This window comes from Pan troglodytes, chromosome 1 (assembly GCF_028858775.2).
Source record: "Pan troglodytes isolate AG18354 chromosome 1, NHGRI_mPanTro3-v2.0_pri, whole genome shotgun sequence".
Taxonomy (NCBI): Eukaryota; Metazoa; Chordata; class Mammalia; order Primates; family Hominidae; genus Pan; species Pan troglodytes.
The window spans coordinates 20,684,530-20,708,251 of NC_072398.2; the positions used below are offsets into that span (position 1 = coordinate 20,684,530).

Below are 23,722 nucleotides of genomic sequence, written 5' to 3' on the forward strand. Positions count from 1 at the left end.
CTCTGTCCCTCCTTCGGTTTCTATCTCTCCATCCATCTCGTCCTTGCTCTCCTCCAAGCCGCGTGTGTGTGTGCGTGCGTGTGTGTCTGTGTCTGTGTGTGTCTCTGTGTGTCTGTGTGTGTGTGTGTGTGTGTGTCCGCGCGAGCGCGCCCGCGTGTTGTCTCTGTGTGGGGGAGTGGATTTGCTCCTGGTGGTGGTGAGGTGTGTCTGGGTTTCTCTCAGGCCCTCTCACCCGAGATCAGGCCGCCGCCTCTAGTGCCAGCGCGGGGCAAAACAGGGCCACCCCCCGACCGGCTACACCCCACGCCCTCTTGCCCCCCGGCCGGGTCTTGGTCGGGACAAGCGACCGTGGTGGGGGCGTTGTGAGAGAAAGGCCCCGCGCGGCTGGGCCGGCTGTTCGCCTTGGGCCAGCCCTGACGGCTCTGGGTGGGTGGGGCAAGAGGGGTCCTCGCAGGAGCCCCTGTGCGGCGAGGGATCCAGAACGCTGCCTCCGCGACAGGGCGGAGGACCGGAGGGCGTCCCAGGATCGTGGGCCCTGGGCCCTGACGCCTCGGAGCACTCCCTGCTCCGAGCGGGCCCGATGTGGTGGAAGCTCGGGAGCACGGGAGCCGGGGGAAGGCCGCGGGCCAGCGGCTCGGGGGTCCCCGATCCGAGCCCCGCGGCCCCGGGCTGGCGGTGACGGCTGCAATCCGGCGGGCACGGCCGGGCCGGGCCGGGCTCTTGGGGCAGCCAGGCGCCTCCTTCGGCGTCTACGGCCATACCACCCTGAACGCGCCCGATCTCGTCTGATCTCGGAAGCTAAGCAGGGTCGGGCCTGGTTAGTACTTGGATGGGAGACCGCCTGGGAATACCGGGTGCTGTAGGCTTTTTCTTTGGCTTTTTGCTTTTTCTTTCCTTTTCTTCCAGACGGAGTCTCGCTCTGTCGCCCAGGCTGGAGTGCAGTGGCGCCATCTCGGCTCACTGCAAGCTCCGCCTCCCGGGCTCACGCCATTCCCCGGCCTCAGCCTCCCGAGTAGCTGGGCCTACAGGCGCCCGCCACCACGCCCGGCTAATTTTTTCTATTTTTCCTAGAGACGGGGTTTCACCCTGTCAGCCGGGATGGTCTCGAGCTCCTGACCTCGTGATCCACCCGCCTCGGCCTCCCAGAGTGCTGGGATTACAGGCGGGAGCCAGCGCGCCCGCCCGGCCTGCTGTAGGCTCTTTTGGCTTCCCCGCTGCCTCCCTTCCCCCTACAGTCGCCATGCTCGCCAACCTCCCCTGACTCTGCTCCTCCTTTACCGCCCACCTACACCCCCGCCGCAGCCGCAGCCGGGGTCCTCCTCCTGGGGCTCCGCCCCTACTGCACGCCGGGCAGCAGCATCCCACCGCTTCCGCCTCGCCGCCGCCCCGCCAGGAGCCCGGCTCCAGCCTGGGAGGGCAGGGGGCCGGACCCCAAAGGCGCAGCCGCGGGTTCCCTGCCGTTCGCGGTACCTTCCCGCTCCCGGAACGCCCAGGCGATTCAATTCACCCGTCGGGCGCCGTCGTCGCACCCTTCCAAACCGGGGGAAGGGGCGGGCAGGGGCAGCGGGAACCACAGACGCCAGCCAAGACCTCGGCTCCAGAACGCATGGGCTGCTTTACCCGGGGGAAGGACGTTGCTTCGCCAGCCACCAGGAAAACAGTCCCTGTGCACCCGGGATTCCCAATGCCCCCCACTTCGTGTCGACGACTCCAGTCCCGAGGACACGCCAGAGACCCAGGCCTCCGGGCCCGCCCGGGGCCACGGCTCCCGCCAAACGGGCGGGCACGCTCTGCAAATCTCGGGGCCCGCCGCAAGGCACCCAGAGCACAGGGAGGTGCCAAGAAAGGCAGGAGCCTACGAAACCCACCTCCAAAGCAAGCAATTCATCCAAGAAAAAGCCCGTCTCCGCGCTCCGTTGCTCCTCTCGCACGGACCGCCTGGCCCCCGTGTTCTGGCGCAGCCCAAGCCCCCTCCACCCTACCCCGGCCTGCTCAAGAGGGCGCTGCCTAACGGAGCCGGGCGCTTCCTCTCTAAGGCTCTATCGCTCTTGCTCTCTAGCTCCCTCCGCCTCTCTCTTCTAGGTTTCCCCCTGGACCTCGCGCTACTTCTGTCGTTTTCCCTCTGTCTCTCTGTCTCTCTCTCTCTCTTTCTCTGTCCCTCTCTCTTTCTCAGCCTCTCTGTCTGTCTCCTTCCCTCTCGCCCTCGCCTGTCTCTCTCGATCGCTGTCTCTCTCCCTCCCTCGGTTTCTATCTCTCCATCCATCTCGTCCTTGCTCTCCTCCAAGCCGCGTGTGTGTGTGCGTGCGCGTGCGTGTGCGTGTGCGTGCGTGTGTGTCTGTGTCTGTGTGTGTCTCTGTGTGTCTGTGTGTGTGTGTGTGTGTGTGTCCGCGCGAGCGCGTGCGAGCGCGCCCGCGTGTTGTCTCTGTGTGGGGGAGTGGATTTGCTCCTGGTGGTGGTGGGGTGTGTCTGGGTTTCTCTCAGGCCCTCTCACCCGAGATCAGGCCGCCGCCTCTATTGCCAGCGCGGGGCAAAACAGGGCCACCCCCCGACCGGCTACACCCCACGCCCTCTTGCCCCCCGGCCGGGTCTTGGTCGGGACAAGCGACCGTGGTGGGGGCGTTGTGAGAGAAAGGCCCCGCGCGGCTGGGCCGGCTGTTCGCCTTGGGCCAGCCCTGACGGCTCTGGGTGGGTGGGGCAAGAGGGGGCCTCGCAGGAGCCCCTGTGCGGCGAGGGATCCAGAACGCTGCCTCCGCGACAGGGCGGAGGACCGGAGGGCGTCCCAGGATCGTGGGCCCTGGGCCCTGACGCCTCGGAGCACTCCCTGCTCCGAGCGGGCCCGATGTGGTGGAAGCTCGGGAGCACGGGAGCCGGGGGAAGGCCGCGGGCCAGCGGCTCGGGGGTCCCCGATCCGAGCCCCGCGGCCCCGGGCTGGCGGTGACGGCTGCAATCCGGCGGGCACGGCCGGGCCGGGCCGGGCTCTTGGGGCAGCCAGGCGCCTCCTTCGGCGTCTACGGCCATACCACCCTGAACGCGCCCGATCTCGTCTGATCTCGGAAGCTAAGCAGGGTCGGGCCTGGTTAGTACTTGGATGGGAGACCGCCTGGGAATACCGGGTGCTGTAGGCTTTTTCTTTGGCTTTTTGCTTTTTCTTTCCTTTTCTTCCAGACGGAGTCTCGCTCTGTCGCCCAGGCTGGAGTGCAGTGGCGCCATCTCGGCTCACTGCAAGCTCCGCCTCCCGGGCTCACGCCATTCCCCGGCCTCAGCCTCCCGAGTAGCTGGGCCTACAGGCGCCCGCCACCACGCCCGGCTAATTTTTTCTATTTTTCCTAGAGACGGGGTTTCACCCTGTCAGCCGGGATGGTCTCGAGCTCCTGACCTCGTGATCCACCCGCCTCGGCCTCCCAGAGTGCTGGGATTACAGGCGGGAGCCAGCGCGCCCACCCGGCCTGCTGTAGGCTCTTTTGGCTTCCCCGCTGCCTCCCTTGCCCCTACAGTCGCCATGCTCGCCAACCTCCCCTGACTCTGCTCCTCCTTTACCGCCCACCTACACCCCCGCCGCAGCCGCAGCCGGGGTCCTCCTCCTGGGGCTCCGCCCCTACTGCACGCCGGGCAGCAGCATCCCACCGCTTCCGCCTCGCCGCCGCCCCGCCAGGAGCCCGGCTCCAGCCTTCCCGGGAGGGCAGGGGGCCGGACCCCAAAGGCGCAGCCGCGGGTTCCCTGCCGTTCGCGGTACCTTCCCGCTCCCGGAACGCCCAGGCGATTCAATTCACCCGTCGGGCGCCGTCGTCGCACCCTTCCAAACCGGGGGAAGGGGCGGGCAGGGGCAGCGGGAACCACAGACGCCAGCCAAGACCTCGGCTCCAGAACGCATGGGCTGCTTTACCCGGGGGAAGGACGTTGCTTCGCCAGCCACCAGGAAAACAGTCCCTGTGCACCCGGGATTCCCAATGCCCCCCACTTCGTGTCGACGACTCCAGTCCCGAGGACACGCCAGAGACCCAGGCCTCCGGGCCCGCCCGGGGCCACGGCTCCCGCCAAACGGGCGGGCACGCTCTGCAAATCTCGGGGCCCGCCGCAAGGCACCCAGAGCACAGGGAGGTGCCAAGAAAGGCAGGAGCCTACGAAACCCACCTCCAAAGCAAGCAATTCATCCAAGAAAAAGCCCGTCTCCACGCTCCGTTGCTCCTCTCGCACGGACCGCCTGGCCCCCGTGTTCTGGCGCAGCCCAAGCCCCCTCCACCCTACCCCGGCCTGCTCAAGAGGGCGCTGCCTAACGGAGCCGGGCGCTTCCTCTCTAAGGCTCTATCGCTCTTGCTCTCTAGCTCCCTCCGCCTCTCTCTTCTAGGTTTCCCCCTGGACCTCGCGCTACTTCTGTCATTTTCCCTCTGTCTCTCTGTCTCTCTCTCTCTCTTTCTCTGTCCCTCTCTCTTTCTCAGCCTCTCTGTCTGTCTCCTTCCCTCTCGCCCTCGCCTGTCTCTCTCGATAGCTGTCTCTGTCCCTCCTTCGGTTTCTATCTCTCCATCCATCTCGTCCTTGCTCTCCTCCAAGCCGCGTGTGTGTGTGCGTGCGTGTGTGTCTGTGTCTGTGTGTGTCTCTGTGTGTCTGTGTGTGTGTGTGTGTGTGTGTCCGCGCGAGCGCGCCCGCGTGTTGTCTCTGTGTGGGGGAGTGGATTTGCTCCTGGTGGTGGTGGGGTGTGTCTGGGTTTCTCTCAGGCCCTCTCACCCGAGATCAGGCCGCCGCCTCTAGTGCCAGCGCGGGGCAAAACAGGGCCACCCCCCGACCGGCTACACCCCACGCCCTCTTGCCCCCCGGCCGGGTCTTGGTCGGGACAAGCGACCGTGGTGGGGGCGTTGTGAGAGAAAGGCCCCGCGCGGCTGGGCCGGCTGTTCGCCTTGGGCCAGCCCTGACGGCTCTGGGTGGGTGGGGCAAGAGGGGGCCTCGCAGGAGCCCCTGTGCGGCGAGGGATCCAGAACGCTGCCTCCGCGACAGGGCGGAGGACCGGAGGGCGTCCCAGGATCCTGGGCCCTGGGCCCTGACGCCTCGGAGCACTCCCTGCTCCGAGCGGGCCCGATGTGGTGGAAGCTCGGGAGCACGGGAGCCGGGGGAAGGCCGCGGGCCAGCGGCTCGGGGGTCCCCGATCCGAGCCCCGCGGCCCCGGGCTGGCGGTGACGGCTGCAATCCGGCGGGCACGGCCGGGCCGGGCCGGGCTCTTGGGGCAGCCAGGCGCCTCCTTCGGCGTCTACGGCCATACCACCCTGAACGCGCCCGATCTCGTCTGATCTCGGAAGCTAAGCAGGGTCGGGCCTGGTTAGTACTTGGATGGGAGACCGCCTGGGAATACCGGGTGCTGTAGGCTTTTTCTTTGGCTTTTTGCTTTTTCTTTCCTTTTCTTCCAGACGGAGTCTCGCTCTGTCGCCCAGGCTGGAGTGCAGTGGCGACATCTCGGCTCACTGCAAGCTCCGCCTCCCGGGCTCACGCCATTCCCCGGCCTCAGCCTCCCGAGTAGCTGGGCCTACAGGCGCCCGCCACCACGCCCGGCTAATTTTTTCTATTTTTCCTAGAGACGGGGTTTCACCCTGTCAGCCGGGATGGTCTCGAGCTCCTGACCTCGTGATCCACCCGCCTCGGCCTCCCAGAGTGCTGGGATTACAGGCGGGAGCCAGCGCGCCCGCCCGGCCTGCTGTAGGCTCTTTTGGCTTCCCCGCTGCCTCCCTTCCCCCTACAGTCGCCATGCTCGCCAACCTCCCCTGACTCTGCTCCTCCTTTACCGCCCACCTACACCCCCGCCGCAGCCGCAGCCGGGGTCCTCCTCCTGGGGCTCCGCCCCTACTGCACGCCGGGCAGCAGCATCCCACCGCTTCCGCCTCGCCGCCGCCCCGCCAGGAGCCCGGCTCCAGCCTGGGAGGGCAGGGGGCCGGACCCCAAAGGCGCAGCCGCGGGTTCCCTGCCGTTCGCGGTACCTTCCCGCTCCCGGAACGCCCAGGCGATTCAATTCACCCGTCGGGCGCCGTCGTCGCACCCTTCCAAACCGGGGGAAGGGGCGAGCAGGGGCAGCGGGAACCACAGACGCCAGCCAAGACCTCGGCTCCAGAACGCATGGGCTGCTTTACCCGGGGGAAGGACGTTGCTTCGCCAGCCACCAGGAAAACAGTCCCTGTGCACCCGGGATTCCCAATGCCCCCCACTTCGTGTCGACGACTCCAGTCCCGAGGACACGCCAGAGACCCAGGCCTCCGGGCCCGCCCGGGGCCACGGCTCCCGCCAAACGGGCGGGCACGCTCTGCAAATCTCCGGGCCCGCCGCAAGGCACCCAGAGCACAGGGAGGTGCCAAGAAAGGCAGGAGCCTACGAAACCCACCTCCAAAGCAAGCAATTCATCCAAGAAAAAGCCCGTCTCCGCGCTCCGTTGCTCCTCTCGCACGGACCGCCTGGCCCCCGTGTTCTGGCGCAGCCCAAGCCCCCTCCACCCTACCCCGGCCTGCTCAAGAGGGCGCTGCCTAACGGAGCCGGGCGCTTCCTCTCTAAGGCTCTATCGCTCTTGCTCTCTAGCTCCCTCCGCCTCTCTCTTCTAGGTTTCCCCCTGGACCTCGCGCTACTTCTGTCGTTTTCCCTCTGTCTCTCTGTCTCTCTCTCTCTCTTTCTCTGTCCCTCTCTCTTTCTCAGCCTCTCTGTCTGTCTCCTTCCCTCTCGCCCTCGCCTGTCTCTCTCGATCGCTGTCTCTCTCCCTCCCTCGGTTTCTATCTCTCCATCCATCTCGTCCTTGCTCTCCTCCAAGCCGCGTGTGTGTGTGCGTGCGCGTGCGTGTGCGTGTGCGTGCGTGTGTGTCTGTGTCTGTGTGTGTCTCTGTGTGTCTGTGTGTGTGTGTGTGTGTGTGTGTGTCCGCGCGAGCGCGTGCGAGCGCGCCCGCGTGTTGTCTCTGTGTGGGGGAGTGGATTTGCTCCTGGTGGTGGTGGGGTGTGTCTGGGTTTCTCTCAGGCCCTCTCACCCGAGATCAGGCCGCCGCCTCTATTGCCAGCGCGGGGCAAAACAGGGCCACCCCCCGACCGGCTACACCCCACGCCCTCTTGCCCCCCGGCCGGGTCTTGGTCGGGACAAGCGACCGTGGTGGGGGCGTTGTGAGAGAAAGGCCCCGCGCGGCTGGGCCGGCTGTTCGCCTTGGGCCAGCCCTGACGGCTCTGGGTGGGTGGGGCAAGAGGGGGCCTCGCAGGAGCCCCTGTGCGGCGAGGGATCCAGAACGCTGCCTCCGCGACAGGGCGGAGGACCGGAGGGCGTCCCAGGATCGTGGGCCCTGGGCCCTGACGCCTCGGAGCACTCCCTGCTCCGAGCGGGCCCGATGTGGTGGAAGCTCGGGAGCACGGGAGCCGGGGGAAGGCCGCGGGCCAGCGGCTCGGGGGTCCCCGATCCGAGCCCCGCGGCCCCGGGCTGGCGGTGACGGCTGCAATCCGGCGGGCACGGCCGGGCCGGGCCGGGCTCTTGGGGCAGCCAGGCGCCTCCTTCGGCGTCTACGGCCATACCACCCTGAACGCGCCCGATCTCGTCTGATCTCGGAAGCTAAGCAGGGTCGGGCCTGGTTAGTACTTGGATGGGAGACCGCCTGGGAATACCGGGTGCTGTAGGCTTTTTCTTTGGCTTTTTGCTTTTTCTTTCCTTTTCTTCCAGACGGAGTCTCGCTCTGTCGCCCAGGCTGGAGTGCAGTGGCGCCATCTCGGCTCACTGCAAGCTCCGCCTCCCGGGCTCACGCCATTCCCCGGCCTCAGCCTCCCGAGTAGCTGGGCCTACAGGCGCCCGCCACCACGCCCGGCTAATTTTTTCTATTTTTCCTAGAGACGGGGTTTCACCCTGTCAGCCGGGATGGTCTCGAGCTCCTGACCTCGTGATCCACCCGCCTCGGCCTCCCAGAGTGCTGGGATTACAGGTGGGAGCCAGCGCGCCCACCCGGCCTGCTGTAGGCTCTTTTGGCTTCCCCGCTGCCTCCCTTGCCCCTACAGTCGCCATGCTCGCCAACCTCCCCTGACTCTGCTCCTCCTTTACCGCCCACCTACACCCCCGCCGCAGCCGCAGCCGGGGTCCTCCTCCTGGGGCTCCGCCCCTACTGCACGCCGGGCAGCAGCATCCCACCGCTTCCGCCTCGCCGCCGCCCCGCCAGGAGCCCGGCTCCAGCCTGGGAGGGCAGGGGGCCGGACCCCAAAGGCGCAGCCGTGGGTTCCCTGCCGTTCGCGGTACCTTCCCGCTCCCGGAACGCCCAGGCGATTCAATTCACCCGTCGGGCGCCGTCGTCGCACCCTTCCAAACCGGGGGAAGGGGCGGGCAGGGGCAGCGGGAACCACAGACGCCAGCCAAGACCTCGGCTCCAGAACGCATGGGCTGCTTTACCCGGGGGAAGGACGTTGCTTCGCCAGCCACCAGGAAAACAGTCCCTGTGCACCCGGGATTCCCAATGCCCCCCACTTCGTGTCGACGACTCCAGTCCCGAGGACACGCCAGAGACCCAGGCCTCCGGGCCCGCCTGGGGCCACGGCTCCCGCCAAACGGGCGGGCACGCTCTGCAAATCTCGGGGCCCGCCGCAAGGCACCCAGAGCACAGGGAGGTGCCAAGAAAGGCAGGAGCCTACGAAACCCACCTCCAAAGCAAGCAATTCATCCAAGAAAAAGCCCGTCTCCGCGCTCCGTTGCTCCTCTCGCACGGACCGCCTGGCCCCCGTGTTCTGGTGCAGCCCAAGCCCCCTCCACCCTACCCCGGCCTGCTCAAGAGGGCGCTGCCTAACGGAGCCGGGCGCTTCCTCTCTAAGGCTCTATCGCTCTTGCTCTCTAGCTCCCTCCGCCTCTCTCTTCTAGGTTTCCCCCTGGACCTCGCGCTACTTCTGTCATTTTCCCTCTGTCTCTCTGTCTCTCTCTCTCTCTTTCTCTGTCCCTCTCTCTTTCTCAGCCTCTCTGTCTGTCTCCTTCCCTCTCGCCCTCGCCTGTCTCTCTCGATAGCTGTCTCTGTCCCTCCTTCGGTTTCTATCTCTCCATCCATCTCGTCCTTGCTCTCCTCCAAGCCGCGTGTGTGTGTGCGTGCGCGTGCGTGTGCGTGCGTGTGTTTCTGTGTCTGTGTGTGTCTCTGTGTGTCTGTGTGTGTGTGTGTGTGTGTGTGTGTCCGCGCGAGCGCGCCCGCGTGTTGTCTCTGTGTGGGGGAGTGGATTTGCTCCTGGTGGTGGTGGGGTGTGTCTGGGTTTCTCTCAGGCCCTCTCACCCGAGATCAGGCCGCCGCCTCTAGTGCCAGCGCGGGGCAAAACAGGGCCACCCCCCGACCGGCTACACCCCACGCCCTCTTGCCCCCCGGCCGGGTCTTGGTCGGGACAAGCGACCGTGGTGGGGGCGTTGTGAGAGAAAGGCCCCGCGCGGCTGGGCCGGCTGTTCGCCTTGGGCCAGCCCTGACGGCTCTGGGTGGGTGGGGCAAGAGGGGGCCTCGCAGGAGCCCCTGTGCGGCGAGGGATCCAGAACGCTGCCTCCGCGACAGGGCGGAGGACCGGAGGGCGTCCCAGGATCGTGGGCCCTGGGCCCTGACGCCTCGGAGCACTCCCTGCTCCGAGCGGGCCCGATGTGGTGGAAGCTCGGGAGCACGGGAGCCGGGGGAAGGCCGCGGGCCAGCGGCTCGGGGGTCCCCGATCCGAGCCCCGCGGCCCCGGGCTGGCGGTGACGGCCGCAATCCGGCGGGCACGGCCGGGCCGGGCCGGGCTCTTGGGGCAGCCAGGCGCCTCCTTCGGCGTCTACGGCCATACCACCCTGAACGCGCCCGATCTCGTCTGATCTCGGAAGCTAAGCAGGGTCGGGCCTGGTTAGTACTTGGATGGGAGACCGCCTGGGAATACCGGGTGCTGTAGGCTTTTTCTTTGGCTTTTTGCTTTTTCTTTCCTTTTCTTCCAGACGGAGTCTCGCTCTGTCGCCCAGGCTGGAGTGCAGTGGCGCCATCTCGGCTCACTGCAAGCTCCGCCTCCCGGGCTCACGCCATTCCCCGGCCTCAGCCTCCCGAGTAGCTGGGCCTACAGGCGCCCGCCACCACGCCCGGCTAATTTTTTCTATTTTTCCTAGAGACGGGGTTTCACCCTGTCAGCCGGGATGGTCTCGAGCTCCTGACCTCGTGATCCACCCGCCTCGGCCTCCCAGAGTGCTGGGATTACAGGCGGGAGCCAGCGCGCCCGCCCGGCCTGCTGTAGGCTCTTTTGGCTTCCCCGCTGCCTCCCTTCCCCCTACAGTCGCCATGCTCGCCAACCTCCCCTGACTCTGCTCCTCCTTTACCGCCCACCTACACCCCCGCCGCAGCCGCAGCCGGGGTCCTCCTCCTGGGGCTCCGCCCCTACTGCACGCCGGGCAGCAGCATCCCACCGCTTCCGCCTCGCCGCCGCCCCGCCAGGAGCCCGGCTCCAGCCTGGGAGGGCAGGGGGCCGGACCCCAAAGGCGCAGCCGCGGGTTCCCTGCCGTTCGCGGTACCTTCCCGCTCCCGGAACGCCCAGGCGATTCAATTCACCCGTCGGGCGCCGTCGTAGCACCCTTCCAAACCGGGGGAAGGGGCGGTCAGGGGCAGCGGGAACCACAGACGCCAGCCAAGACCTCGGCTCCAGAACGCATGGGCTGCTTTACCCGGGGGAAGGACGTTGCTTCGCCAGCCACCAGGAAAACAGTCCCTGTGCACCCGGGATTCCCAATGCCCCCCACTTCGTGTCGACGACTCCAGTCCCGAGGACACGCCAGAGACCCAGGCCTCCGGGCCCGCCCGGGGCCACGGCTCCCGCCAAACGGGCGGGCACGCTCTGCAAATCTCCGGGCCCGCCGCAAGGCACCCAGAGCACATGGAGGTGCCAAGAAAGGCAGGAGCCTACGAAACCCACCTCCAAAGCAAGCAATTCATCCAAGAAAAAGCCCGTCTCCGCGCTCCGTTGCTCCTCTCGCACGGACCGCCTGGCCCCCGTGTTCTGGCGCAGCCCAAGCCCCCTCCACCCTACCCCGGCCTGCTCAAGAGGGCGCTGCCTAACGGAGCCGGGCGCTTCCTCTCTAAGGCTCTATCGCTCTTGCTCTCTAGCACCCTCCGCCTCTCTCTTCTAGGTTTCCCCCTGGACCTCCCGCTACTTCTGTCATTTTCCCTCTGTCTCTCTGTCTCTCTCTCTCTCTTTCTCTGTCCCTCTCTCTTTCTCAGCATCTCTGTCTGTCTCCTTCCCTCTCGCCCTCGCCTGTCTCTCTCGATAGCTGTCTCTGTCCCTCCTTCGGTTTCTATCTCTCCATCCATCTCGTCCTTGCTCTACTCCAAGCTGCGTGTGTGCGTGCGCGTGCGTGTGCGTGTGCGTGCGTGTGTGTCTGTGTCTGTGTGTGTCTCTGTGTGTCTGTGTGTGTGTGTGTGTGTGTCCGCGCGAGCGCGTGCGAGCGCGCCCGCGTGTTGTCTCTGTGTGGGGGAGTGGATTTGCTCCTGGTGGTGGTGGGGTGTGTCTGGGTTTCTCTCAGGCCCTCTCACCCGAGATCAGGCCGCCGCCTCTAGTGCCAGCGCGGGGCAAAACAGGGCCACCCCCCGACCGGCTACACCCCACGCCCTCTTGCCCCCCGGCCGGGTCTTGGTCGGGACAAGCGACCGTGGTGGGGGCGTTGTGAGAGAAAAGCCCCGCGCGGCTGGGCCGGCTGTTCGCCTTGGGCCAGCCCTGACGGCTCTGGGTGGGTGGGGCAAGAGGGGGCCTCGCAGGAGCCCCTGTGCGGCGAGGGATCCAGAACGCTGCCTCCGCGACAGGGCGGAGGACCGGAGGGCGTCCCAGGATCGTGGGCCCTGGGCCCTGACGCCTCGGAGCACTCCCTGCTCCGAGCGGGCCCGATGTGGTGGAAGCTCGGGAGCACGGGAGCCGGGGGAAGGCCGCGGGCCAGCGGCTCGGGGGTCCCCGATCCGAGCCCCGCGGCCCCGGGCTGGCGGTGACGGCCGCAATCCGGCGGGCACGGCCGGGCCGGGCCGGGCTCTTGGGGCAGCCAGGCGCCTCCTTCAGCGTCTACGGCCATACCACCCTGAACGCGCCCGATCTCGTCTGATCTCGGAAGCTAAGCAGGGTCGGGCCTGGTTAGTACTTGGATGGGAGACCGCCTGGGAATACCGGGTGCTGTAGGCTTTTTCTTTGGCTTTTTGTTTTTTCTTTCCTTTTCTTCCAGACGGAGTCTCGCTCTGTCGCCCAGGCTGGAGTGCAGTGGCGCCATCTCGGCTCACTGCAAGCTCCGCCTCCCGGGCTCACGCCATTCCCCGGCCTCAGCCTCCCGAGTAGCTGGGCCTACAGGCGCCCGCCACCACGCCCGGCTAATTTTTTCTATTTTTCCTAGAGACGGGGTTTCACCCTGTCAGCCGGGATGGTCTCGAGCTCCTGACCTCGTGATCCACCCGCCTCGGCCTCCCAGAGTGCTGGGATTACAGGCGGGAGCCAGCGCGCCCGCCCGGCCTGCTGTAGGCTCTTTTGGCTTCCCCGCTGCCTCCCTTCCCCCTACAGTCGCCATGCTCGCCAACCTCCCCTGACTCTGCTCCTCCTTTACCGCCCACCTACACCCCCGCCGCAGCCGCAGCCGGGGTCCTCCTCCTGGGGCTCCGCCCCTACTGCACGCCGGGCAGCATCATCCCACCACTTCCGCCTCACCGCCGCCCCGCCAGGAGCCCGGCTCCAGCCTGGGAGGGCAGGGGGCCGGACCCCAAAGGCGCAGCCGCGGGTTCCCTGCCGTTCGCGGTACCTTCCCGCTCCCGGAACGCCCAGGCGATTCAATTCACCCGTCGGGCGCCGTCGTCGCACCCTTCCAAACCGGGGGAAGGGGCGGGCAGGGGCAGCGGGAACCACAGACGCCAGCCAAGACCTCGGCTCCAGAACGCATGGGCTGCTTTACCCGGGGGAAGGACGTTGCTTCGCCAGCCACCAGGAAAACAGTCCCTGTGCACCCGGGATTCCCAATGCCCCCCACTTCGTGTCGACGACTCCAGTCCCGAGGACACGCCAGAGACCCAGGCCTCCGGGCCCGCCCGGGGCCACGGCTCCCGCCAAACGGGCGGGCACGCTCTGCAAATCTCGGGGCCCGCCGCAAGGCACCCAGAGCACAGGGAGGTGCCAAGAAAGGCAGGAGCCTACGAAACCCACCTCCAAAGCAAGCAATTCATCCAAGAAAAAGCCCGTCTCCGCGCTCCGTTGCTCCTCTCGCACGGACCGCCTGGCCCCCGTGTTCTGGCGCAGCCCAAGCCCCCTCCACCCTACCCCGGCCTGCTCAAGAGGGCGCTGCCTAACGGAGCCGGGCGCTTCCTCTCTAAGGCTCTATCGCTCTTGCTCTCTAGCTCCCTCCGCCTCTCTCTTCTAGGTTTCCCCCTGGACCTCGCGCTACTTCTGTCATTTTCCCTCTGTCTCTCTGTCTCTCTCTCTCTCTTTCTCTGTCCCTCTCTCTTTCTCAGCCTCTCTGTCTGTCTCCTTCCCTCTCGCCCTCGCCTGTCTCTCTCGATAGCTGTCTCTGTCCCTCCTTCGGTTTCTATCTCTCCATCCATCTCGTCCTTGCTCTCCTCCAAGCCGCGTGTGTGTGTGCGTGCGCGTGCGTGTGCGTGCGTGTGTGTCTGTGTCTGTGTGTGTCTCTGTGTGTCTGTGTGTGTGTGTGTCCGCGCGAGCGCGTGCGATCGCGCCCGCGTGTTGTCTCTGTGTGGGGGAGTGGATTTGCTCCTGGTGGTGGTGGGGTGTGTCTGGGTTTCTCTCAGGCCCTCTCACCGGAGATCAGGCCACCGCCTCTAGTGCCAGCGCGGGGCAAAACAGGGCCACCCCCCGACCGGCTACACCCCACGCCCTCTTGCCCCCCGGCCGGGTCTTGGTCGGGACAAGCGACCGTGGTGGGGGCGTTGTGAGAGAAAGGCCCCGCGCGGCTGGGCCGGCTGTTCGCCTTGGGCCAGCCCTGACGGCTCTGGGTGGGTGGGGCAAGAGGGGGCCTCGCAGGAGCCCCTGTGCGGCGAGAGATCCAGAACGCTGCCTCCGCGACAGGGCGGAGGACCGGAGGGCGTCCCAGGATCGTGGGCCCTGGGCCCTGACGCCTCGGAGCACTCCCTGCTCCGAGCGGGCCCGATGTGGTGGAAGCTCGGGAGCACGGGAGCCGGGGGAAGGCCGCGGGCCAGCGGCTCGGGGGTCCCCGATCCGAGCCCCGCGGCCCCGGGCTGGCGGTGACGGCCGCAATCCGGGCGGCACGGCCGGGCCGGGCCGGGCTCTTGGGGCAGCCAGGCGCCTCCTTTGGCGTCTACGGCCATACCACCCTGAACGCGCCCGATCTCGTCTGATCTCGGAAGCTAAGCAGGGTCGGGCCTGGTTAGTACTTGGATGGGAGACCGCCTGGGAATACCGGGTGCTGTAGGCTTTTTCTTTGGCTTTTTGCTTTTTCTTTCCTTTTCTTCCAGACGGAGTCTCGCTCTGTCGCCCAGGCTGGAGTGCAGTGGCGCCATCTCGGCTCACTGCAAGCTCCGCCTCCCGGGCTCACGCCATTCCCCGGCCTCAGCCTCCCGAGTAGCTGGGCCTACAGGCGCCCGCCACCACGCCCGGCTAATTTTTTCTATTTTTCCTAGAGACGGGGTTTCACCCTGTCAGCCGGGATGGTCTCGAGCTCCTGACCTCGTGATCCACCCGCCTCGGCCTCCCAGAGTGCTGGGATTACAGGCGGGAGCCAGCGCGCCCGCCCGGCCTGCTGTAGGCTCTTTTGGCTTCCCCGCTGCCTCCCTTCCCCCTACAGTCGCCATGCTCGCCAACCTCCCCTGACTCTGCTCCTCCTTTACCGCCCACCTACACCCCCGCCGCAGCCGCAGCCGGGGTCCTCCTCCTGGGGCTCCGCCCCTACTGCACGCCGGGCAGCAGCATCCCACCGCTTCCGCCTCGCCGCCGCCCCGCCAGGAGCCCGGCTCCAGCCTGGGAGGGCAGGGGGCCGGACCCCAAAGGCGCAGCCGCGGGTTCCCTGCCGTTCGCGGTACCTTCCCGCTCCCGGAACGCCCAGGCGATTCAATTCACCCGTCGGGCGCCGTCGTCGCACCCTTCCAAACCGGGGGAAGGGGCGAGCAGGGGCAGCGGGAACCACAGACGCCAGCCAAGACCTCGGCTCCAGAACGCATGGGCTGCTTTACCCGGGGGAAGGACGTTGCTTCGCCAGCCACCAGGAAAACAGTCCCTGTGCACCCGGGATTCCCAATGCCCCCCACTTCGTGTCGACGACTCCAGTCCCGAGGACACGCCAGAGACCCAGGCCTCCGGGCCCGCCCGGGGCCACGGCTCCCGCCAAACGGGCGGGCACGCTCTGCAAATCTCCGGGCCCGCCGCAAGGCACCCAGAGCACAGGGAGGTGCCAAGAAAGGCAGGAGCCTACGAAACCCACCTCCAAAGCAAGCAATTCATCCAAGAAAAAGCCCGTCTCCGCGCTCCGTTGCTCCTCTCGCACGGACCGCCTGGCCCCCGTGTTCTGGCGCAGCCCAAGCCCCCTCCACCCTACCCCGGCCTGCTCAAGAGGGCGCTGCCTAACGGAGCCGGGCGCTTCCTCTCTAAGGCTCTATCGCTCTTGCTCTCTAGCTCCCTCCGCCTCTCTCTTCTAGGTTTCCCCCTGGACCTCGCGCTACTTCTGTCGTTTTCCCTCTGTCTCTCTGTCTCTCTCTCTCTCTTTCTCTGTCCCTCTCTCTTTCTCAGCCTCTCTGTCTGTCTCCTTCCCTCTCGCCCTCGCCTGTCTCTCTCGATCGCTGTCTCTCTCCCTCCCTCGGTTTCTATCTCTCCATCCATCTCGTCCTTGCTCTCCTCCAAGCCGCGTGTGTGTGTGCGTGCGCGTGCGTGTGCGTGTGCGTGCGTGTGTGTCTGTGTCTGTGTGTGTCTCTGTGTGTCTGTGTGTGTGTGTGTGTGTGTGTGTGTCCGCGCGAGCGCGTGCGAGCGCGCCCGCGTGTTGTCTCTGTGTGGGGGAGTGGATTTGCTCCTGGTGGTGGTGGGGTGTGTCTGGGTTTCTCTCAGGCCCTCTCACCCGAGATCAGGCCGCCGCCTCTATTGCCAGCGCGGGGCAAAACAGGGCCACCCCCCGACCGGCTACACCCCACGCCCTCTTGCCCCCCGGCCGGGTCTTGGTCGGGACAAGCGACCGTGGTGGGGGCGTTGTGAGAGAAAGGCCCCGCGCGGCTGGGCCGGCTGTTCGCCTTGGGCCAGCCCTGACGGCTCTGGGTGGGTGGGGCAAGAGGGGGCCTCGCAGGAGCCCCTGTGCGGCGAGGGATCCAGAACGCTGCCTCCGCGACAGGGCGGAGGACCGGAGGGCGTCCCAGGATCGTGGGCCCTGGGCCCTGACGCCTCGGAGCACTCCCTGCTCCGAGCGGGCCCGATGTGGTGGAAGCTCGGGAGCACGGGAGCCGGGGGAAGGCCGCGGGCCAGCGGCTCGGGGGTCCCCGATCCGAGCCCCGCGGCCCCGGGCTGGCGGTGACGGCTGCAATCCGGCGGGCACGGCCGGGCCGGGCCGGGCTCTTGGGGCAGCCAGGCGCCTCCTTCGGCGTCTACGGCCATACCACCCTGAACGCGCCCGATCTCGTCTGATCTCGGAAGCTAAGCAGGGTCGGGCCTGGTTAGTACTTGGATGGGAGACCGCCTGGGAATACCGGGTGCTGTAGGCTTTTTCTTTGGCTTTTTGCTTTTTCTTTCCTTTTCTTCCAGACGGAGTCTCGCTCTGTCGCCCAGGCTGGAGTGCAGTGGCGCCATCTCGGCTCACTGCAAGCTCCGCCTCCCGGGCTCACGCCATTCCCCGGCCTCAGCCTCCCGAGTAGCTGGGCCTACAGGCGCCCGCCACCACGCCCGGCTAATTTTTTCTATTTTTCCTAGAGACGGGGTTTCACCCTGTCAGCCGGGATGGTCTCGAGCTCCTGACCTCGTGATCCACCCGCCTCGGCCTCCCAGAGTGCTGGGATTACAGGTGGGAGCCAGCGCGCCCACCCGGCCTGCTGTAGGCTCTTTTGGCTTCCCCGCTGCCTCCCTTGCCCCTACAGTCGCCATGCTCGCCAACCTCCCCTGACTCTGCTCCTCCTTTACCGCCCACCTACACCCCCGCCGCAGCCGCAGCCGGGGTCCTCCTCCTGGGGCTCCGCCCCTACTGCACGCCGGGCAGCAGCATCCCACCGCTTCCGCCTCGCCGCCGCCCCGCCAGGAGCCCGGCTCCAGCCTGGGAGGGCAGGGGGCCGGACCCCAAAGGCGCAGCCGTGGGTTCCCTGCCGTTCGCGGTACCTTCCCGCTCCCGGAACGCCCAGGCGATTCAATTCACCCGTCGGGCGCCGTCGTCGCACCCTTCCAAACCGGGGGAAGGGGCGGGCAGGGGCAGCGGGAACCACAGACGCCAGCCAAGACCTCGGCTCCAGAACGCATGGGCTGCTTTACCCGGGGGAAGGACGTTGCTTCGCCAGCCACCAGGAAAACAGTCCCTGTGCACCCGGGATTCCCAATGCCCCCCACTTCGTGTCGACGACTCCAGTCCCGAGGACACGCCAGAGACCCAGGCCTCCGGGCCCGCCTGGGGCCACGGCTCCCGCCAAACGGGCGGGCACGCTCTGCAAATCTCGGGGCCCGCCGCAAGGCACCCAGAGCACAGGGAGGTGCCAAGAAAGGCAGGAGCCTACGAAACCCACCTCCAAAGCAAGCAATTCATCCAAGAAAAAGCCCGTCTCCGCGCTCCGTTGCTCCTCTCGCACGGACCGCCTGGCCCCCGTGTTCTGGTGCAGCCCAAGCCCCCTCCACCCTACCCCGGCCTGCTCAAGAGGGCGCTGCCTAACGGAGCCGGGCGCTTCCTCTCTAAGGCTCTATCGCTCTTGCTCTCTAGCTCCCTCCGCCTCTCTCTTCTAGGTTTCCCCCTGGACCTCGCGCTACTTCTGTCATTTTCCCTCTGTCTCTCTGTCTCTCTCTCTCTCTTTCTCTGTCCCTCTCTCTTTCTCAGCCTCTCTGTCTGTCTCCTTCCCTCTCGCCCTCGCCTGTCTCTCTCGATAGCTGTCTCTGTCCCTCCTTCGGTTTCTATCTCTCCATCCATCTCGTCCTTGCTCTCCTCCAAGCCGCGTGTGTGTGTGCGTGCGCGTGCGTGTGCGTGCGTGTGTTTCTGTGTCTGTGTGTGTCTCTGTGTGTCTGTGTGTGTGTGTGTGTGTGTGTGTGTCCGCGCGAGCGCGCCCGCGTGTTGTCTCTGTGTGGGGGAGTGGATTTGCTCCTGGTGGTGGTGGGGTGTGTCTGGGTTTCTCTCAGGCCCTCTCACCCGAGATCAGGCCGCCGCCTCTAGTGCCAGCGCGGGGCAAAACAGGGCCACCCCCCGACCGGCTACACCCCACGCCCTCTTGCCCCCCGGCCGGGTCTTGGTCGGGACAAGCGACCGTGGTGGGGGCGTTGTGAGAGAAAGGCCCCGCGCGGCTGGGCCGGCTGTTCGCCTTGGGCCAGCCCTGACGGCTCTGGGTGGGTGGGGCAAGAGGGGGCCTCGCAGGAGCCCCTGTGCGGCGAGGGATCCAGAACGCTGCCTCCGCGACAGGGCGGAGGACCGGAGGGCGTCCCAGGATCGTGGGCCCTGGGCCCTGACGCCTCGGAGCACTCCCTGCTCCGAGCGGGCCCGATGTGGTGGAAGCTCGGGAGCACGGGAGCCGGGGGAAGGCCGCGGGCCAGCGGCTCGGGGGTCCCCGATCCGAGCCCCGCGGCCCCGGGCTGGCGGTGACGGCCGCAATCCGGCGGGCACGGCCGGGCCGGGCCGGGCTCTTGGGGCAGCCAGGCGCCTCCTTCGGCGTCTACGGCCATACCACCCTGAACGCGCCCGATCTCGTCTGATCTCGGAAGCTAAGCAGGGTCGGGCCTGGTTAGTACTTGGATGGGAGACCGCCTGGGAATACCGGGTGCTGTAGGCTTTTTCTTTGGCTTTTTGCTTTTTCTTTCCTTTTCTTCCAGACGGAGTCTCGCTCTGTCGCCCAGGCTGGAGTGCAGTGGCGCCATCTCGGCTCACTGCAAGCTCCGCCTCCCGGGCTCACGCCATTCCCCGGCCTCAGCCTCCCGAGTAGCTGGGCCTACAGGCGCCCGCCACCACGCCCGGCTAATTTTTTCTATTTTTCCTAGAGACGGGGTTTCACCCTGTCAGCCGGGATGGTCTCGAGCTCCTGACCTCGTGATCCACCCGCCTCGGCCTCCCAGAGTGCTGGGATTACAGGCGGGAGCCAGCGCGCCCGCCCGGCCTGCTGTAGGCTCTTTTGGCTTCCCCGCTGCCTCCCTTCCCCCTACAGTCGCCATGCTCGCCAACCTCCCCTGACTCTGCTCCTCCTTTACCGCCCACCTACACCCCCGCCGCAGCCGCAGCCGGGGTCCTCCTCCTGGGGCTCCGCCCCTACTGCACGCCGGGCAGCAGCATCCCACCGCTTCCGCCTCGCCGCCGCCCCGCCAGGAGCCCGGCTCCAGCCTGGGAGGGCAGGGGGCCGGACCCCAAAGGCGCAGCCGCGGGTTCCCTGCCGTTCGCGGTACCTTCCCGCTCCCGGAACGCCCAGGCGATTCAATTCACCCGTCGGGCGCCGTCGTAGCACCCTTCCAAACCGGGGGAAGGGGCGGTCAGGGGCAGCGGGAACCACAGACGCCAGCCAAGACCTCGGCTCCAGAACGCATGGGCTGCTTTACCCGGGGGAAGGACGTTGCTTCGCCAGCCACCAGGAAAACAGTCCCTGTGCACCCGGGATTCCCAATGCCCCCCACTTCGTGTCGACGACTCCAGTCCCGAGGACACGCCAGAGACCCAGGCCTCCGGGCCCGCCCGGGGCCACGGCTCCCGCCAAACGGGCGGGCACGCTCTGCAAATCTCCGGGCCCGCCGCAAGGCACCCAGAGCACATGGAGGTGCCAAGAAAGGCAGGAGCCTACGAAACCCACCTCCAAAGCAAGCAATTCATCCAAGAAAAAGCCCGTCTCCGCGCTCCGTTGCTCCTCTCGCACGGACCGCCTGGCCCCCGTGTTCTGGCGCAGCCCAAGCCCCCTCCACCCTACCCCGGCCTGCTCAAGAGGGCGCTGCCTAACGGAGCCGGGCGCTTCCTCTCTAAGGCTCTATCGCTCTTGCTCTCTAGCACCCTCCGCCTCTCTCTTCTAGGTTTCCCCCTGGACCTCCCGCTACTTCTGTCATTTTCCCTCTGTCTCTCTGTCTCTCTCTCTCTCTTTCTCTGTCCCTCTCTCTTTCTCAGCATCTCTGTCTGTCTCCTTCCCTCTCGCCCTCGCCTGTCTCTCTCGATAGCTGTCTCTGTCCCTCCTTCGGTTTCTATCTCTCCATCCATCTCGTCCTTGCTCTACTCCAAGCTGCGTGTGTGCGTGCGCGTGCGTGTGCGTGTGCGTGCGTGTGTGTCTGTGTCTGTGTGTGTCTCTGTGTGTCTGTGTGTGTGTGTGTGTGTGTCCGCGCGAGCGCGTGCGAGCGCGCCCGCGTGTTGTCTCTGTGTGGGGGAGTGGATTTGCTCCTGGTGGTGGTGGGGTGTGTCTGGGTTTCTCTCAGGCCCTCTCACCCGAGATCAGGCCGCCGCCTCTAGTGCCAGCGCGGGGCAAAACAGGGCCACCCCCCGACCGGCTACACCCCACGCCCTCTTGCCCCCCGGCCGGGTCTTGGTCGGGACAAGCGACCGTGGTGGGGGCGTTGTGAGAGAAAAGCCCCGCGCGGCTGGGCCGGCTGTTCGCCTTGGGCCAGCCCTGACGGCTCTGGGTGGGTGGGGCAAGAGGGGGCCTCGCAGGAGCCCCTGTGCGGCGAGGGATCCAGAACGCTGCCTCCGCGACAGGGCGGAGGACCGGAGGGCGTCCCAGGATCGTGGGCCCTGGGCCCTGACGCCTCGGAGCACTCCCTGCTCCGAGCGGGCCCGATGTGGTGGAAGCTCGGGAGCACGGGAGCCGGGGGAAGGCCGCGGGCCAGCGGCTCGGGGGTCCCCGATCCGAGCCCCGCGGCCCCGGGCTGGCGGTGACGGCCGCAATCCGGCGGGCACGGCCGGGCCGGGCCGGGCTCTTGGGGCAGCCAGGCGCCTCCTTCAGCGTCTACGGCCATACCACCCTGAACGCGCCCGATCTCGTCTGATCTCGGAAGCTAAGCAGGGTCGGGCCTGGTTAGTACTTGGATGGGAGACCGCCTGGGAATACCGGGTGCTGTAGGCTTTTTCTTTGGCTTTTTGTTTTTTCTTTCCTTTTCTTCCAGACGGAGTCTCGCTCTGTCGCCCAGGCTGGAGTGCAGTGGCGCCATCTCGGCTCACTGCAAGCTCCGCCTCCCGGGCTCACGCCATTCCCCGGCCTCAGCCTCCCGAGTAGCTGGGCCTACAGGCGCCCGCCACCACGCCCGGCTAATTTTTTCTATTTTTCCTAGAGACGGGGTTTCACCCTGTCAGCCGGGATGGTCTCGAGCTCCTGACCTCGTGATCCACCCGCCTCGGCCTCCCAGAGTGCTGGGATTACAGGCGGGAGCCAGCGCGCCCGCCCGGCCTGCTGTAGGCTCTTTTGGCTTCCCCGCTGCCTCCCTTCCCCCTACAGTCGCCATGCTCGCCAACCTCCCCTGACTCTGCTCCTCCTTTACCGCCCACCTACACCCCCGCCGCAGCCGCAGCCGGGGTCCTCCTCCTGGGGCTCCGCCCCTACTGCACGCCGGGCAGCATCATCCCACCACTTCCGCCTCACCGCCGCCCCGCCAGGAGCCCGGCTCCAGCCTGGGAGGGCAGGGGGCCGGACCCCAAAGGCGCAGCCGCGGGTTCCCTGCCGTTCGCGGTACCTTCCCGCTCCCGGAACGCCCAGGCGATTCAATTCACCCGTCGGGCGCCGTCGTCGCACCCTTCCAAACCGGGGGAAGGGGCGGGCAGGGGCAGCGGGAACCACAGACGCCAGCCAAGACCTCGGCTCCAGAACGCATGGGCTGCTTTACCCGGGGGAAGGACGTTGCTTCGCCAGCCACCAGGAAAACAGTCCCTGTGCACCCGGGATTCCCAATGCCCCCCACTTCGTGTCGACGACTCCAGTCCCGAGGACACGCCAGAGACCCAGGCCTCCGGGCCCGCCCGGGGCCACGGCTCCCGCCAAACGGGCGGGCACGCTCTGCAAATCTCGGGGCCCGCCGCAAGGCACCCAGAGCACAGGGAGGTGCCAAGAAAGGCAGGAGCCTACGAAACCCACCTCCAAAGCAAGCAATTCATCCAAGAAAAAGCCCGTCTCCGCGCTCCGTTGCTCCTCTCGCACGGACCGCCTGGCCCCCGTGTTCTGGCGCAGCCCAAGCCCCCTCCACCCTACCCCGGCCTGCTCAAGAGGGCGCTGCCTAACGGAGCCGGGCGCTTCCTCTCTAAGGCTCTATCGCTCTTGCTCTCTAGCTCCCTCCGCCTCTCTCTTCTAGGTTTCCCCCTGGACCTCGCGCTACTTCTGTCATTTTCCCTCTGTCTCTCTGTCTCTCTCTCTCTCTTTCTCTGTCCCTCTCTCTTTCTCAGCCTCTCTGTCTGTCTCCTTCCCTCTCGCCCTCGCCTGTCTCTCTCGATAGCTGTCTCTGTCCCTCCTTCGGTTTCTATCTCTCCATCCATCTCGTCCTTGCTCTCCTCCAAGCCGCGTGTGTGTGTGCGTGCGCGTGCGTGTGCGTGCGTGTGTGTCTGTGTCTGTGTGTGTCTCTGTGTGTCTGTGTGTGTGTGTGTCCGCGCGAGCGCGTGCGATCGCGCCCGCGTGTTGTCTCTGTGTGGGGGAGTGGATTTGCTCCTGGTGGTGGTGGGGTGTGTCTGGGTTTCTCTCAGGCCCTCTCACCGGAGATCAGGCCACCGCCTCTAGTGCCAGCGCGGGGCAAAACAGGGCCACCCCCCGACCGGCTACACCCCACGCCCTCTTGCCCCCCGGCCGGGTCTTGGTCGGGACAAGCGACCGTGGTGGGGGCGTTGTGAGAGAAAGGCCCCGCGCGGCTGGGCCGGCTGTTCGCCTTGGGCCAGCCCTGACGGCTCTGGGTGGGTGGGGCAAGAGGGGGCCTCGCAGGAGCCCCTGTGCGGCGAGAGATCCAGAACGCTGCCTCCGCGACAGGGCGGAGGACCGGAGGGCGTCCCAGGATCGTGGGCCCTGGGCCCTGACGCCTCGGAGCACTCCCTGCTCCGAGCGGGCCCGATGTGGTGGAAGCTCGGGAGCACGGGAGCCGGGGGAAGGCCGCGGGCCAGCGGCTCGGGGGTCCCCGATCCGAGCCCCGCGGCCCCGGGCTGGCGGTGACGGCCGCAATCCGGGCGGCACGGCCGGGCCGGGCCGGGCTCTTGGGGCAGCCAGGCGCCTCCTTTGGCGTCTACGGCCATACCACCCTGAACGCGCCCGATCTCGTCTGATCTCGGAAGCTAAGCAGGGTCGGGCCTGGTTAGTACTTGGATGGGAGACCGCCTGGGAATACCGGGTGCTGTAGGCTTTTTCTTTGGCTTTTTGCTTTTTCTTTCCTTTTCTTCCAGACGGAGTCTCGCTCTGTCGCCCAGGCTGGAGTGCAGTGGCGCCATCTCGGCTCACTGCAAGCTCCGCCTCCCGGGCTCACGCCATTCCCCGGCCTCAGCCTCCCGAGTAGCTGGGCCTACAGGCGCCCGCCACCACGCCCGGCTAATTTTTTCTATTTTTCCTAGAGACGGGGTTTCACCCTGTCAGCCGGGATGGTCTCGAGCTCCTGACCTCGTGATCCACCCGCCTCGGCCTCCCAGAGTGCTGGGATTACAGGCGGGAGCCAGCGCGCCCGCCCGGCCTGCTGTAGGCTCTTTTGGCTTCCCCGCT

General features: G+C 67.0%; 11 non-coding genes across 11 annotated transcripts; all 11 read left to right on the forward strand.

The window, feature by feature from the left end:
- Positions 1-747: 747 nt before the first annotated feature.
- Positions 748-866, forward strand: LOC129138647 (5S ribosomal RNA). The gene has a single exon (XR_008541979.1). It is a non-coding gene; the product is annotated as a 5S ribosomal RNA (ribosomal RNA).
- A 2,140-nt stretch (positions 867-3,006) lies between these two features.
- LOC129138641 (5S ribosomal RNA) lies at positions 3,007-3,125 on the forward strand. Its single transcript, XR_008541969.1, has one exon. It is a non-coding gene; the product is annotated as a 5S ribosomal RNA (ribosomal RNA).
- Positions 3,126-5,237: 2,112 nt separating this feature from the next.
- LOC129138635 (5S ribosomal RNA) lies at positions 5,238-5,356 on the forward strand. The gene has a single exon (XR_008541956.1). It is a non-coding gene; the product is annotated as a 5S ribosomal RNA (ribosomal RNA).
- A 2,144-nt stretch (positions 5,357-7,500) lies between these two features.
- On the forward strand, positions 7,501-7,619 carry LOC129138626 (5S ribosomal RNA). Its single transcript, XR_008541948.1, has one exon. It is a non-coding gene; the product is annotated as a 5S ribosomal RNA (ribosomal RNA).
- A 2,128-nt stretch (positions 7,620-9,747) lies between these two features.
- LOC129138619 (5S ribosomal RNA) lies at positions 9,748-9,866 on the forward strand. The gene has a single exon (XR_008541937.1). It is a non-coding gene; the product is annotated as a 5S ribosomal RNA (ribosomal RNA).
- A 2,134-nt stretch (positions 9,867-12,000) lies between these two features.
- Positions 12,001-12,119, forward strand: LOC129138614 (5S ribosomal RNA). The gene has a single exon (XR_008541935.1). It is a non-coding gene; the product is annotated as a 5S ribosomal RNA (ribosomal RNA).
- A 2,126-nt stretch (positions 12,120-14,245) lies between these two features.
- Positions 14,246-14,364, forward strand: LOC129138609 (5S ribosomal RNA). The gene has a single exon (XR_008541922.1). It is a non-coding gene; the product is annotated as a 5S ribosomal RNA (ribosomal RNA).
- Positions 14,365-16,508: 2,144 nt separating this feature from the next.
- Positions 16,509-16,627, forward strand: LOC129138605 (5S ribosomal RNA). The gene has a single exon (XR_008541916.1). It is a non-coding gene; the product is annotated as a 5S ribosomal RNA (ribosomal RNA).
- A 2,128-nt stretch (positions 16,628-18,755) lies between these two features.
- LOC129138597 (5S ribosomal RNA) lies at positions 18,756-18,874 on the forward strand. The gene has a single exon (XR_008541906.1). It is a non-coding gene; the product is annotated as a 5S ribosomal RNA (ribosomal RNA).
- A 2,134-nt stretch (positions 18,875-21,008) lies between these two features.
- Positions 21,009-21,127, forward strand: LOC129138588 (5S ribosomal RNA). Its single transcript, XR_008541894.1, has one exon. It is a non-coding gene; the product is annotated as a 5S ribosomal RNA (ribosomal RNA).
- Positions 21,128-23,253: 2,126 nt separating this feature from the next.
- On the forward strand, positions 23,254-23,372 carry LOC129138587 (5S ribosomal RNA). The gene has a single exon (XR_008541893.1). It is a non-coding gene; the product is annotated as a 5S ribosomal RNA (ribosomal RNA).
- Positions 23,373-23,722: the final 350 nt, after the last annotated feature.